Below are 15,587 nucleotides of genomic sequence, written 5' to 3'. Positions count from 1 at the left end.
CGTTATTTTCTGTGTCAAAGCTTAAAGATATAGTTCAACCAAAAATTAAAATGCTTGCTTTCATGTTGTTCCAACTTTCTTCTATAGAACACAAAGGGCCCTATTTTAACTATCAAAGCACATGGTCTGAAGCGCCAGGCAGGTGAACTTGGGGTGTGTCCCAATCCACTTTTGCTAGTTTAACGACAGAAAAAACAGTTGGTCTAAAAGGGTTGTACCTAGTCTCTTAATGAGTCATGGGTGTGTTTTGGGCGTAATATGCAATAAACCAATCAGAGTCTCCTCTCCCGTTCCCTTTTCAAAGCCAGTTGCATTGACACCAGGGCAGATTCGCTATTTACATGTCGGAATCTGCGAGCGGAAAGACTGAATGCTTCTCTTGTGCACCCGCCTATAGGCACATATTACTAACACGCCCTTTAAATAATTTGTTTAATAAAATTTTTTTGGCTATACAATAAAACTCAATCAACATTGAACCCCACTGACTTTCACTGTGGAACAAATAAAAAAACAAAACCCAAAAAATGTTTATCTTTTCCATTCCACAGAAAAGTTAGATTTTTTATATATATATATATATATATATGTATATATATATTTGTATATGTATATATATATATATATATATGTATATATATATTTGTATGCATTATGTGATGTAGACATAAACAGACAAAATCCACTGTGACTGTGCATGTGAACAGGTTTCAGGCCATTTCCTTTAAGTTACTCCTCCTCCAGCACTTTACCTGAACAAAGGCCTTTCTCTGAGACATTGGACTTCTCAAACCACTTCTGTTCGGGAATCTCCCTAAGCCGTGTTTGATGGAATCAACTAGCATTTGTGTGTGTGTGTGTGTGTGTGTGTGTGTGTGTGTGATTTCAGTAGGAAAATGCTGGCGCAGTTTTGGTTTTTCCTCAGAGGGACCACAGGATAAATGGTCAGAGATTGCCCAAACAACACCATCGTTTTCAAATGCCATACTAGTATGAGCTAGTAAATTATGCTTTTAAAAAGTAACATCAAACTTGCTTACTAACTGCAACTTACTTTACAGGACTTGAATTATGACCAGAAGCTCCAGGAAAATATAATAGGGAATATTCAGGCATTGGCCTGTAATGACGTTCCCTTTGACACGCCTGTAGCACATACCATATGTCCTCAATAAGACTTAGTTACTCATTTTTCTGCCAACAGTGCAGTTTCATTGGGCAGCATTGTGCTCAACTAATCCAGGTAATTTGCCAGTTGGAACAGTTCTGACCCTTTGCCAACCACCACAACCTCCCGTCCCAGGAAAAACTAAACCAGCTAATTGTTTTGCTTTTGCAGAGCCCATAAATCGGATTGGGCTGTTTTAATCTAATCTCTCTTTGTGGCATGCATGTTACTAAAGCTGGAAACATGATGTTTTGGCAGTGTACACTGTTCTCCCAACTGGCGGAAACAGGCCGATACAGGTAGCAAAAGCCCAGATTTCCCATGCACTTTATCCTCTCTGACCCACCAAGCACTGACACAGTTGGGTGAAGGCTGGATAAGCTTTGCCTGGTCGATGTGCCGTTTAAACTATCTGTGGATTTGCACACTCAAATGGCAGCAGCTCTCTGTTTCCTGGATTGGCACTGCTCACTATAATCACTCCTTATATGTATTCTTTACCATCGCCGTATTAGCGAGTAATGCCATGTTCACTTTAACCCATCTAGACAACAAAGTCTTATTTTTTAATAAGCATATGCTGTTTGCAACCTGTTATCTACACAGAAGTGCCAGTTCTGAAGAAATGTTGAACCATTTTCTTTTAGGGATGCACTGATATAGGGCTGCACAATCGTGCTTACAATTACGGAGGCCCCAATTATGTCCATCCATCCATCCATCTTCTTCCGCTTTATCCAAGGCCGGGTCGCGGGGGCAGCAGTCTAAGCAGAGATGCCCAGACTTCCCTCTCCCTAGACACTTCCTCCAGCTCTTCCGGGGGGACACCGAGGCGTTCCCAGGCCAGCCGGAAGACATAGTCCCTCCAGCGTGTCCTAGGTCTTCCCCGGGGCCTCCTCCCGGTTGGACATGCCCGAAACACCTTCCCGGGAAGGCGCTCAGGAGGCATCCGGAACAGATGCCCGAGCCACCTCAACTGACCCCTCTCGATGTGGAGGAGCAGCGGCTCTACTCCGAGTTCCTCCCGAGTGACTGAGCTCCTCACCCTATCTCTAAGGGAGCGCCCAGCCACCCTGCGGAGAAAACTCATTTCGGCCGCCTGTATCCGGGATCTTGTCCTTTCGGTCATGACCCAAAGCTCATGACCATAGGTGAGAGTAGGAACGTAGATTGACAGGTAAATCGAGAGCTTCGCCTTACGGCTTAGCTCTTTCTTCACCACAACAGACCGGTACATCGACCGCATTACTGCAGAAGCTGCACCGATCCGTTTGTCAATCTTCCGTTCCATCCTCCCCTCACTCGTGAACAAGACCCCTAGATACTTGAACTCCTCCACTTGAGGCAGGAACTCTCCACCAACCTGAAGAGGGCAAACCACCCTTTTCCGACTGAGGACCATGGCCTCGGATTTGGAGGTGCTGATCCTCATCCCAGCCGCTTCACACTCGGCTGCAAACCGTCCCAGTGCATGCTGAAGGTCCTGGTTAGAAGGGGCCAACACGACAACGTCATCCGCAAAGAGCAGAGACGAAACCGCATGGTCCCCAAACCTGACACCCTCCGGCCCCTGGCTGCGCCTAGAAATTCTGTCCATAAAAATTATGAACAGAACCGGCGACAAAGGGCAGCCCTGCCGGAGTCCAACATGCACCGGGAACAAGTCTGACTTACTGCCGGCAATGCGGACCAAACTCCTGCTTTGGTCGTACAGGGACCGGACAGCCCTTAGCAAAGGACCCCGGACCCCATACTCCCCGAGCACCCTCCACAGGATGCCGCGAGGGACACAGTCGAATGCCTTCTCCAAATCCACAAAACACATGTGGACTGGTTGGGCAAACTCCCATGAACCCTCCAGCACCCTGTAGAGGGTATAGAGCTGGTCCAGTGTACCACGGCCCGGACGAAAACCAGACTGTTCCTCCTGAATCCGAGGTTCTACTATCGGCCGTATTCTCCTCTCCAGTACCCTGGCATAGACTTTCCCGGGGAGGCTGAGAAGTGTGATCCCCCTGTAGTTGGAACACACCCTCCGGTCCCCCTTCTTAAAAAGAGTGTAATCTTAAAAATGTAATCGCAATTACAAAAAAAAGTCCACTTATATGATTCACTTAATGTTTTTATTTATTTTATTTTTTTTTACAGGTTATCTTAAGTTTGTTCCCCATTGTTTTAATTTTTTCGTTTTAGTATAACATTATAATACCATGCATATTTTTTTACTTATTGTATTTAAAGGAACCAAATGAATGTATATTTGACTTTTGAGTCTTTATGCTATAGAAAATCAATAATCGTTTTTCAGGAATAGTGTTTTCAGCTTGTTTATTCTGATATATGGCATGCAATCACTTCAAACAATGGCATAAAGCATTTCAAAACATCGCTCAATGTAAATTGTGGTAATCGTAATTAATAATCGCAATTACAATTTCAAGGGAATAATCGACAATTATGATTTGTCATAATCGTGCAGCCCTACACTGATATAAAAATTGACCGATACCAATAATTCTTTATACTTTATACCGGTAACCGATATATTGGCCATAGGGATGTGATGGTGAGGAAATGTTCCCATCGACGTACAGCTTAGCTCCGTGCCAGTGGACCATTATGTGTGGCTGTGCGCATTTTACTTTCTAGAATTAGCGCCAATTTGGGAGGCAATTGCTTGAATGGTAGGTTCATTATTATACTTAAAGGGTTAGTTCACCCAAAAATGAAAATTCTGTCATTAATTACTTACCCTCATGTCGTTCGACACCCGTAATGCTGCGTTCACACCAAACGCGAATTGAGCGTCAAAATCGCGTCTACCGCGTCTAGTTTCACGCGCGAACATTTTGAATGCATTCGCGTGTCCGCAGAGAATTGGACGCGCGTAGAAATCGAGCGCTGGAAGCGAAATTGACGCGCATTCAAGGCACTCCAGGAGAAATATGTCATAAAACACCACTCTGCCTCTTTTCATTTTCATTAAAAATATATATTAAGCATTAATAGCCACACAAAGTGGTCCAGGCAACTCCTACATTATCTTCACTGCATGTATGTTTAAATATCCTTATAATATAAAGTTATGAAACTTCTCTTTGCCCTCAGTCAAAACGATTTGGCAGACAACAAATTATAGATTCATGAGAGCAAAGCTCGGCCGTTAGATCTACACAAAACGAACCACTACAGGACATCAGAGCCAGCGGCAGACGCCAGAAGGACTGGCCGAGGAAAGGCTGCCTTCGCTGGGGTTATGAGCAGTGATTGCCCGGTGATCGCCTGGATCTCACAACTCCAAAAACACAAGATTATTTTTTTAAATAGGCGCTCTCTTTATAAATAAACCACAGATTTGAGCTTTAAACAACTACATTCCCACCTGAAAAAGTCTTAAAACTACATTTTGTGACACAATAGTACTATTTTTAATTTATGCAGGGTTTCTCATACACGTCACTTTACCACGTGACAGCAGCAAGCAGGCTCCTGATTGGTTAACGCGGCGCGAATTGACGCCAAAGTTCAAAATTTTCAACTCGGGCGGCAGATGCGAATTCGCTTCAAACGCGTGAATGCACAAAAGCACCATTTGCGTGTTACGCGCATATCGCGCAAGACGCTCAATTTGTGTCCAATTCGCGCGAACGAGGCGGATTCGCGTCCTTCATGCCGCGCGAAACGCGCCTTCTGCACGTCAACGCGCCTTTCCATTGACTTAACATTGAAATCACTCGCGCCAGACGCTCTATTCGCGTTTGTTGTGAACGCAGCATAAGACCTCCGTTCATCTTCGGAACAGAAATGAAGATATTTTATTTGAAATCTGATGGCTCTGAAAGGCCTCCATTGGCACAATGGCACGGTTCACTCTCAAGACCCTTAAAAGGTACTAAAGACGTCGTTACAAAGTCCATCTCACTACAGTGGTTCTACAATAACTTTATAAATCGGTGAGAATAGTTTTTGTGCGCAAAAAAACCCTAAATAACGACTTACATAGTGATGACGATTTCAAAACAAGGCATCATGAAGCTTCGAAGCGTTATGAATCAGCGAGTCGAATCAGCAGTTTGAATCGCCAAATTTCAGCAGTTTGGTGGTTTGACACGCGATCCGAATCATGATTCGGCTCATTGATTCATAACGCTTCGAAGCTTCATGATGCCTTGTTTTGAAATCTCCATCACTATGTAAGTCGTTATTTAGGGGTGTTTTGCGCACAAAAACTATTCTCGCCGATTTATAAAGTTATTTTAGAACCACTGTAGTGAGATGGACTTTGTAACGACGTCTTTAGTACCTTTTAAGGGTCTTGAGAGTGTACAGTGCCATTGTGCCAAACGGAGGCCTTTCAGAGCCATCAGATTTCAACTAAAATATCTTAATTTCTGTTCCAAAGATGAACGGAGGTCTTACGGGTGTCGAACGACATGAGGGTAAGTAATTAATGACATAATTTTCATTTTTGGGTGAACTAACCCTTTAAGGAAAAACACAACAACAAAACCGAAAAATGACAAACTCGCTTATAAGCGCTTTTACATTTCACTTTTGAAACCAAATCTTCCGCCATCGTCTCGTCAGTCAACAGTTAGGCGGGGGAAAAAAACGAAAAAAAAAGAGAATTAGGACAAGTGAGGGGAAGTCTGATTCCTGATTTGTAGGGGTGTGACGAGAGCTCGTGCCACAAGATCTCGCGAGACTAAACTGTGACAAGATTTCTCGTCGAGGTGAACGCTGTCTCGTGTCATAATGTAATGACGAGTGTGAGGGTGAAATTAGGATAGAATATGCCAACACTACGTTTACATTACGCCTCCACTCTAGTTTGGCTTTTTATAGAAATAAAAACAATTTAATTCAGGTGGATAACGTCACTTCAATTCAGCTCATCCAACACGAGCGGTTCGAGTCGTACGTAGTGCACAGCACTGATCACGTGTCGAGAAGACGAGCGCTCGCATTGAGCGTGTTACGAGTGTGTGTTACATGTTAATAGACTTTGTGGCGGAGGATTCTTTACGCAGCAGAAGCGTCATACTTATATTTAACAATACGCGCTCAGCAGCACCAGTACTATTCCCAGAGTACACATGATCGCGAAATTCAAAGTGAAAGTAAACGCGAGCACGCATTCAAGCACGATTTCAATACGTTACCGCTGTTTGAAAGCGGCTCCTTGAGGCAAGCGAATATCTCCCAATATACACTCACCTAAAGGATTATTAGGAACACCATACTAATACTGTGTTTGACCCCCTTTCGCCTTCAGAACTGCCTTAATTCTACTTTGCATTGATTCAACAAGGTGCTGAAAGCATTCTTTAGAAATGTTGGCCCATATTGATAGGATAGCATCTTGCAGTTGATGGAGATTTGTGGGATGCACATCCAGGGCACGAAGCTCCCGTTCCACCACATCCCAAAGATGCTCTATTGGGTTGAGATCTGGTGACTGTGGGGGCCATTTTAGTACAGTGAACTCATTGTCATGTTCAAGAAACCAATTTGAAATGATTCAAGCTTTTTGACATGGTGCATTATCCTGCTGGAAGTAGCCATCAGAGGATGGGTACATGGTGGTCATAAAGGGATGGACATGGTCAGAAACAATGCTCAGGTAGGCCGTGGCATTTAAACGATGCCCAATTGGCACTAAGGGGCCTAAAGTGTGCCAAGCAAACATCCCCCACACCATTACACCACCACCACCAGCCTGCACAGTGGTAACAAGGCATGATGGATCCATGTTCTCATTCTGTTTACGCCAAATTCTGACTCTACCATCTGAATGTCTCAACAGAAATCGAGACTCATCAGACCAGGCAACATTTTTCCAGTCTTCAACTGTCCAATTTTGGTGAACTTGTGCAAATTGTAGCCTCTTTTTCCTATTTGTAGTGGAGATGAGTGGTACCCGGTGGGGTCTTCTGCTGTTGTAGCCCATCCGCCTCAAGGTTGTGTGTGTTTTGGCTTCACAAATGCTTTGCTGTATACCTCGGTTGTAACGAGTGGTTATTTCAGTCAAAGTTGCTCTTCTATCAGCTTGAATCAGTCGGCCCATTCTCCTCTGACCTCTAGCATCAACAAGGCATTTTCGCCCACAGGACTGCCGCATACTGGATGTTTTTCCCTTTTCACACCATTCTTTGTAAACCCTAGAAATGGTTGTGTGTGAAAATCCCAGTAACTGAGCAGATTGTGAAATACTCAGACCGGCCCGTCTGGCACCAACAACCATGCCACGCTCAATTGCTTAAATCACCTTTCTTTCCCATTCTGACATTCAGTTTGGAGTTCAGGAGATTGTCTTGACCAGGACCACACCCCTAAATGCATTGAAGCAACTTCCATGTGATTGGTTGATTAGATAATTACATTAATGAGAAATTGAACAGGTATTCCTAATAATCCTTTAGGTGAGTGTAAAAGCTATCTCGTTGTAACCATTTCTTAGCTCTGTATCATGCTTGAAGAAAAATGTGGTCTCTATTTGCACTTTGAATATTGAGTACTTTGATTATGGTATTCTGGTTATTGTTTGCACTTAATAGCTATGATCAGTTTGTGGGAAGGAGTTCAGTTAGGAGGTCAACAGAAGCTCATGTGCAGTTCTAAAGTCAGAAGAGACAATCATACAGGACAGAGTTTTTGGCAAAACTCTTACAGTGCTTGTTGTCTTTTACTGCATATGATAATTCATACTCAGAAAGTAGAACTGAAATGACATTAATATAATATGATGAGTTAAAACATTTCAAATGCACCTGCAAACAATTTTCTAGTCATCCATTTCATCATTGAGGATTTCTTAAAAATACTATGTTAAAATCTCGTCTTGTCTCGTCTCGTGAGATAAGTGTCTCGTCACACCCTTACTGATTTGTGCTGTGACTCGCTCAGCTCATGCTGAATTGAACAGACACTTTCAGTTTTTAATTGTAGTGTCTGTTCTCTAACTAAACTTACTATAAAAAAAATCTAAACGACTGTGAGGGAAGGTGTTGCCGCGGTTGGAAAGTGATGTAACCAGTGTTGTGGCTAAATTCCGACTATCGCAGCAAGATTTGAAAAATTTCAAATTTTCAGATTCCAAATTTTTTATACATTTTTAAGAAACGGATTACAAAAACAAAAATAAAAGTCTCACCATTAAAAGCCATGTCCCAAGCACACTATATAATGTTATAGTTATAATGTTCTCATTAAAGTTTTATGTAGCCTATATGACAGACTTAACTGTATTTACCTTTTTTGAAGTGAGCCCATCATATTTCAATCAATTCAAAACCATCATGGCAAACATGCGTGTGTCAGCTGAAGGAAATAATTCATCGGTTTTAATATATCGGCCAAATTTTATTATTATTTATAACTATAACATTAAAAATGAACATCGACGGGCCGATACTGATATGGTAGCCGATATATCATGCAGCTCTAATTTTTTAAATTGTAAAAGTTAGTTTCCAGTTGGAAGCGACCTCCATAACTTGGCAAACAAGTACATTTGCATTTCAGTCGGACTAGTGTCTTTTTTTTAAATGTCATGTTAATGCTTTAATTGAACTGAAATCATCTGGACTACCTAGATAATGCAATTGTAGCTTGGCTTCATCAACATTAATCAGACTAAAATAGGAATAGATCTTGATGCTTGAAAAAAAAAAGTTATTGAATGGTCACAATAATTTAATTTCTTTTCATTTAAATATATTAAATGGAAGTTAACGTGTTTTGCTGTCGACTGAGGCTGGATTGTTTTAGTTTGCAGTATGGGACTGGATCTGGAGAGTAAATGTTGAAATTAACTTTTTTTTTGCTATTCTGAATAAAGGAAAAGGCTTATGTTATGTAAAATAGTTATGTTGGTTAATTCTGGATGTGTTAATTTTATGTATTATTAGGGCCCGAGCACCTGGTGATGTGATGGTGTGAGGACCCTATTGTAATTGCTCGGCCCCTGAATGAATGAGGGCCTAAACATGCTCGAAAACTAATGAAACTTTGCACCCGCATCAGAAGTGGCGAAAAATCAACATCTAATATGGGTTTCAGAATTAGGTGTGGCAAAACAGCTCGATAGCGCCTCCTACAAAATTTCAAAGAAGCGCCCCTCCCGCTACATTTCACTTACAAGTATGACATTCGGTACACACATGTAACAGCCCAATACCTACATAAAAGTCTCATGGTACTAAATCAGAAAACCAACAGGAAGTGAGATATCTTGAATTTTCTTTTCAAAATTGTTGCAAATTTTGCCATTTCCAGTACTTTAACAAACTCCTAGAGATTTAATCAGATCAACATCATATTTGCACAATCTAATCTAAAGGCCTTTGCGATGTTAAATTGCGATAGATCTTGAGTTTTCCCTGAAGGGCGTGGCAGCTTCACAAATTCAGATGTTTCGCCATGAAACAGGAAGTTGTTGTAACTCAGGCAGAGATTGTATGATCTGCCCCAAACTTTACATGTTTTATTAGAGTCCTGGCCTGAAGACATCTACTTGCCAATATTCAGTTACATGTTTTACACTGTAATTAACTCCTCATAGAAATGTAACCAGAACAACATCATATTTGGTCAGTCTAATATTAAGGCCTTGTTGATGTTTAAATGATTAAGATCTTGAGTTTTCGCTGACAAAGTCTGATGTTTCGCCATGAAACAGGAAGCTGTTGTAAGTCAGGTGTACAATGTCCAATCTGCCCCAAACTTCACGTTTGATAATAGTCCTGACCTGAAGACATCTACATGGCAATATTCAGTTAAAGCGCCACCTGCTGGCAACAGGAAGTTTGGCACATCAGAATGACTTTGCTATTTGTTTTCGTATATTTACCCGCTTAAATGCTTGTCGCCTACTATTCACTGTTTTCCTGAGGCCACCAGGTGCGAGGGGGCCCTTTCATCGCTGCTCGCAGCTTTAATTTTTTTGTTTTTAACTAAAGCTTTGTAGACTTTTAAAATAAGTATAGTATTTCTCAATGTAGAATTATAGACTCCATTCACCTGCTCACATGGATTTACCTTGAGCTTTTTACCTAAGGCTATTACACATAAAAAAAACGCACCTCATTTCTACACAATTTTAGCCTCTACATCTGAATAGTATTTAAAAACCACTGTCATCTCAGCAGCATTCCCTTCAAGTGCATGTGGCAGCTATTATGCCAGATCAGAATCTAACACTTATTGAATCATAAAGCAGATGGATACATTTAAAGCGAAACCCACGCCTGGGATCTGCAAAATATTTACTTTGTTTTTGATTTATAAAAAGCAGAAGTCAGTTTTGATGGGTATGTCAATGGCATTGTCGATGCAGGCTCTGAAATCATTTCATTGTTGTGGCTTAACACACTTACATCCTCTATGGGAGGCATTAGCATTAAAGTGGAATGTATTTGAGGTGGTGAGAATTGAATTAAAGGCAGTCAGACACCCCTGGGCGAGCTGCACTGGTGGGATGTGAAGCTGATGTGAGCGATTGATTTTAAATCTTCTGTAAGCGTATAGGGATGTTGAGAGGGCATTAGGGGGAAAGCTCATTTAAAGTGCTACGAGACAGCAAATCCCATCTGTTCTCAACGGACACAACAACAGACGAGGTTAGTCTTCGGTCTTTGATTGATCATGATACTTTTTCCAATTCATTTCAAAATGGTTTAGATTCAGGTTTTGAGTCTTATTTTCTCTTTTCTGTCTGCTTGTTCTGTTTTAAGCTTTGGTACATATACTTGGTACATTTACAACCTTTTCCATTGCAACAGCAGCCAATGCAAGATACATGTAGGGTATCGATACAGGGTATCGATACAGATTCGATTCTGATTCAGCCAGTGCTGTTATACAGGACTGTGATTCCGGTCTAACTGATTACTCGTATACTCATTACAAGACCCAGTTCATAGGTGTCGTTGCAGGATTTAGACGCTGTTTAGCTGTATATGTAAAAATTTAGTATCGTATCAGCGTTTCGTCCAGACGCATCTGGCGTTTTAGGAGCCTGAAGCCGCTATTTTTTTTTTTAACCGGGTCCCAGAGTTGATAAATCTTGTACAGCCTATCCGTATATTTTGTGAAACGATGATGTCATCAACCCACGTCTCGGCGCATGTTCCAAGTCTTCTTCTCTGTTTTTTGTGTATCTCTGTGGCAGAATTAGGCCCTGTCCCAAATGGCACACTTCATGTGCACTTTCGGTCTTTTGGACTTGCGCACGCGGCAGCCATTGTGTGTCCATTAAGTTCACGAAACCGTGGGGTGTCCCATTTGTCATTTTAGGTTTCAGTGGTTTCGTGTGTACGAAGATATGTCTTGAGATGACGCTGTGTTTACTGAATTTTTTTTAGAACGAGGAAAAAAAAGATTGAATCGGGAAGGCTCTGGCTTTGTGTGGATGTGGCCTTAGTCTACACCAGTTATACTGTATGTTTAAAAATAATTTGTGAATCAGACTACATTCTTCACGTTGTATGTATTTGACTGACTACAAACAACAGGTTTGTTTGTTCTTGAATCAAACTACACTTTCCTATCCATTCCAAACTTTTTGCATAGATTGACTAAGCTCAATATTCAAAATAATGTGCTGTCCTGTGTTCCCGTTCTTTTCTCCCAGTCAGTTACAATTGCATCAAGTTTGATTGCAATGACTGGGTTCGAATTACAGAGTTTGGCTGGGAGTTGTTAGGAAATCTGGTTTTATACTGTGCCGTCTCTCATTGCAGGTGCCATGGTCTTCTAGCCACACTGAATGGACGGCAGCAGAGCTGGATTGTCATTGGCTGGCCCGAAGCACCTCTGCTCGGTGGGTGTGGTGTGGCTGCGGTCGGTCACGGCCACTCTCAAAAACAAACCATCTATCCACTGCTGAGAGGAGCCACAGAGACGAGTTGAAAAAAATCTCCAGAAGAGAGGCCACAAAGGCCTTCTCCCTACAGCAGAACGCTAACTCATGCCATGCTTGTTCATTGCCAAACAGAGGCACAAAGACACAATAGACTCTTGCACCAATATCTGCTCTTTGGAGACTCTTTTGCAATCCAACGAGGTCAAGAACATTCCAGTGAACCATGACAAACGACAACTAAAGCATGTTTTTCCTTCATGAAACTTCTTTCTTCACTTTGACTGGCAGTACAGCATGTTCATGTTGCTTCCAAAACGCCTTACGGACACCGCGTTAAACGAAACATCTGAAACATCTACAGATATGCAGAGCATCCCCATGGGAAAGTGCAAGTTTACTCGAGCAGGATGTAAAATGCCTGTGGAACGTATTTAAGTATCTGTGAAATGGGTTTTATCCTGGAACTTGTATAGATTCTACAGCACAATGTATTATCAAGGACTTCCTCACGTTTTAAGATTTCTTGACGGTTTAAACATTTGATAAATGCATTTAATTTATGTGTTTGTGACAAACAAAAGAGTAAAGAAAAAATTGCACACGAGACTACATGCTGGATGATGAGGGTTTTGATGTTTGTTACAGTTTTCCTCTGGATTTGAATGCTGGATTATTTTTAAAGGAATATTCTGGGTCCAATGCAAGTTAAACTCGGGCAGCAGCCTTTGTGGAATATTGTGGATGAATTTATACTAGTCCCTCGTTTTCTTAAAAAACAAATTCTGGGTTCCATGAGGTGCTTACAATGGAAGTGAATGGGGACGATGAAACATTCAGTTTCAATAGTCATAAAATAATCTAAATGATAATTACGACTTTTTATCTTGCAATTCTGACTTTTTTTAATCTTCTCAGAATTGTGTGATATAAAGTCGCAATTTGAGAGTTATAAAGTCTGTTCTGACGCAATTCTGACTTTTTTCCCCGCAATTGCAAATTTATATCTTGCAATTCTGACTATATCACGCAATTCTGACTATATCACGCAATTCTGACTTATAAACTCGCAATTGTGAGTTATAATCTCAATCACAATTCTTATTTTTCTCAGGATTGCGAGTTATAAAGTCAGAATTGTGTGATATAATGTCAGAACTGCAAGATATAAACTCACCATTGCGAGATATAATGTTAGAACTGTGAGATAGAAAAGATGATAAAATGTTTTCCTCGCAATTGCGAGTTTATATCTGCAAGTTTATATTTTGCAATTCTGAGGGGAAAAAAAGATGACCAAAGATGTAAACTCACAACTGTGAGATAAAAAGTCGCAATTATCTTTTAAAATGTTTTATGTGGCTGAAACAAGCTTCCATACACAAGTGACTATACCAAGTGTTAAATAACTTTTTGCCTTGATGGCGCAATGACATAAAAAAATAAAATAAACTGCTTTACAGCTCAACTAATACATTTTTTAACAGAAAAATGTATGTGCTTTGATGCATAAGCTTCTGCTTCTATATCCTTTCAAAATTGACCTATTTCTTTCCATTTTAAATGCCTCTATTTTTGCTTGTTTTTAAAGAAAAGAAGGAAGTCTAAATTGTTTGTGGTTGATTGAGTTTAACTTGTATTGAACCTAAAAAATTCCTTATAAGATCAACCACGATTTTGAAGTTGAAGGTTGGGTTTCTTTCTCACTTACAGTCTTAAAGAAGGGATATGGATTTGATTTTTTTTCAGGGGGGTTTGTGTTCTGTAGTAAACAGCTCACAGCTAAACATTTCCATTTGAAGGGGACTTTCTGGCATTATGCAGTAGATCCCACTGGTGTCCTTGTGAACTGAATTCCTGGTGCCTAATACCGGTAGACGTGTTTGTTGCTCATTCAGTCCGTTGAAGGGTTTGAATAAATGATTTTTTGATGCTTGCAGACTGGTTTCATAAGCACCCTGGAGGTTTAAAAAAGCGCCTGGATTCCTCTCTGAAAACTCCTCCACGAAACATCCAAGGTTTTTTGACGTAACAGGAAGAAGCTTTGTTATTAGCTAAATCTTATAATGCCCTAGCTAAATCTGCAGGGACCTTTTTTGAAATGTTTCTCAAATTAGACATTTTATCCATTGGTTTCCTGCTCCTACAGATAGAATGATGTTGTAAGGTGCTTTGTTTTTGCACAAAATAAAATTTAGTTCATATTTTTATATTACTAAAAATAAATGTTATATTTAAAAAAAAGCATATTAACAGTCAATTAGAAATATTTAAGTTGGTTTGAGAAAGACAACTTACTGATTCACTATATAAACATTATTCTTCTGAGCCAAAATTTGAACAGTAACTGATCCGACTTTCTTAAAATGAAGATTAATAATCATAAAAAACCCATAGACTTACATAGGGGTCAAAACTTTCATACAATAAAGAGTATTCAAGTTAGATCCACTATATGTATCTATCACTAACAAAGCCTAGGACATGCTAGCAATGTGGTAAAACATGCTAGCAACGTTAAATCAAGTTAACATGATAATTCATGTTCAAACATGTTAATTTATGCTAACATGTTAAATCATGCTTACAAAAATGCTAAATCATGTTAGTAACATGCTAAATAATGCTAGCGAAATGCCAAAACATGCTACTAACATGCTAATTTGGGTTAGCAAAATGTCATGCTAACAACATGTTAATAATGCTAAAACATGCCAGCAACATAAAACATGTTAATTAATGTTAACATGTTAAAAACATGTTAGCAACGTGTTAATTCATGCTAGTAATGTGTTAAAATATGCTAGCAACATGCTAATTTGTGCGAGCAATGTATTAAAACATGCTAGCAACATGATAAAACATCTATCGATCTGTTTTTCTGATGGACTTTATTGCCTTCAAACTACTTCAAAAGTAAAATCTTATCAAGCTTTTCAAACTTTCTGGTCTGGCTTTCTCAAGCAAACTTCATCAAACTTTACTCATCTAGTTAATATTATTATTTTTAGCTTGAATTTAGTTTCTTATGAACAGGAATTCATGGAGACTGGATGCTGGTCAACAGTAATACTCTTTTTTTTTAGCATATTAGAAAGCACACTTGAACACATATGTAGCTTCTTCTTTTTTTTGACGCAAACCAACATTGTCCTTCTACAATATAATACTGTTGAGCCTAGAATGTCATTTGTTTGGGTGAAATAGGTCTCGAAATGTACATGAAATGAAGCTATAAAAAAGAATATCAAATACAGTTATTGGTAAGCAGCCTCTTTTATAGGATGGCTATGCCAATAGCAATGCCAAAGGCGTAGATTTATTGTGGTTGTTTTTTAAACATCTGCTTAATCCCTAAAATAGGAGAGGGCACTGAGTCCAGGAAATTGTGCAGTCGTCTGGAAACGGAGGCTGGCATTTCATAATGATTCCTTGAGGCACCTCTGTTTGCAAAGTTTTTATCAGGTTCATATTCTCTCGAGCCTTTGAGAAGCTATTAGCACATCTGACGCTGACTGACAGATACACTGGTGCACTGCAGCAAGAATGTTTAGTCAG

At 40.2% G+C, this 15,587-nt stretch overlaps 1 protein-coding gene across 3 annotated transcripts in view; it reads left to right on the top strand.

Moving 5' to 3' along the window:
- The window catches only part of enc2 (ectodermal-neural cortex 2), a 36,060-nt gene extending 22,098 nt beyond the window's left edge, over positions 1–13,962 (top strand). For 2 of the 3 annotated variants that reach the window (XM_079810403.1, XM_079810402.1), the window contains one exon: positions 11,911–13,962. The gene's annotated coding sequence lies outside the window, so the exon portion shown is untranslated. The remainder of the gene's footprint in view (positions 1–11,910) is intronic. The other variant, XR_013816029.1, reaches the window with a different exon arrangement.
- Positions 13,963–15,587: the final 1,625 nt, after the last annotated feature.

The sequence above is a fragment of the Gobio gobio genome, assembly GCF_949357685.1.
Source record: "Gobio gobio genome assembly, chromosome: 25".
In the NCBI taxonomy this organism is placed as follows: domain Eukaryota; kingdom Metazoa; phylum Chordata; class Actinopteri; order Cypriniformes; family Gobionidae; genus Gobio; species Gobio gobio.
The sequence above is the reverse complement of the archived record's forward strand: the minus strand, read 5'-3'. Positions and strand labels throughout refer to the sequence as shown.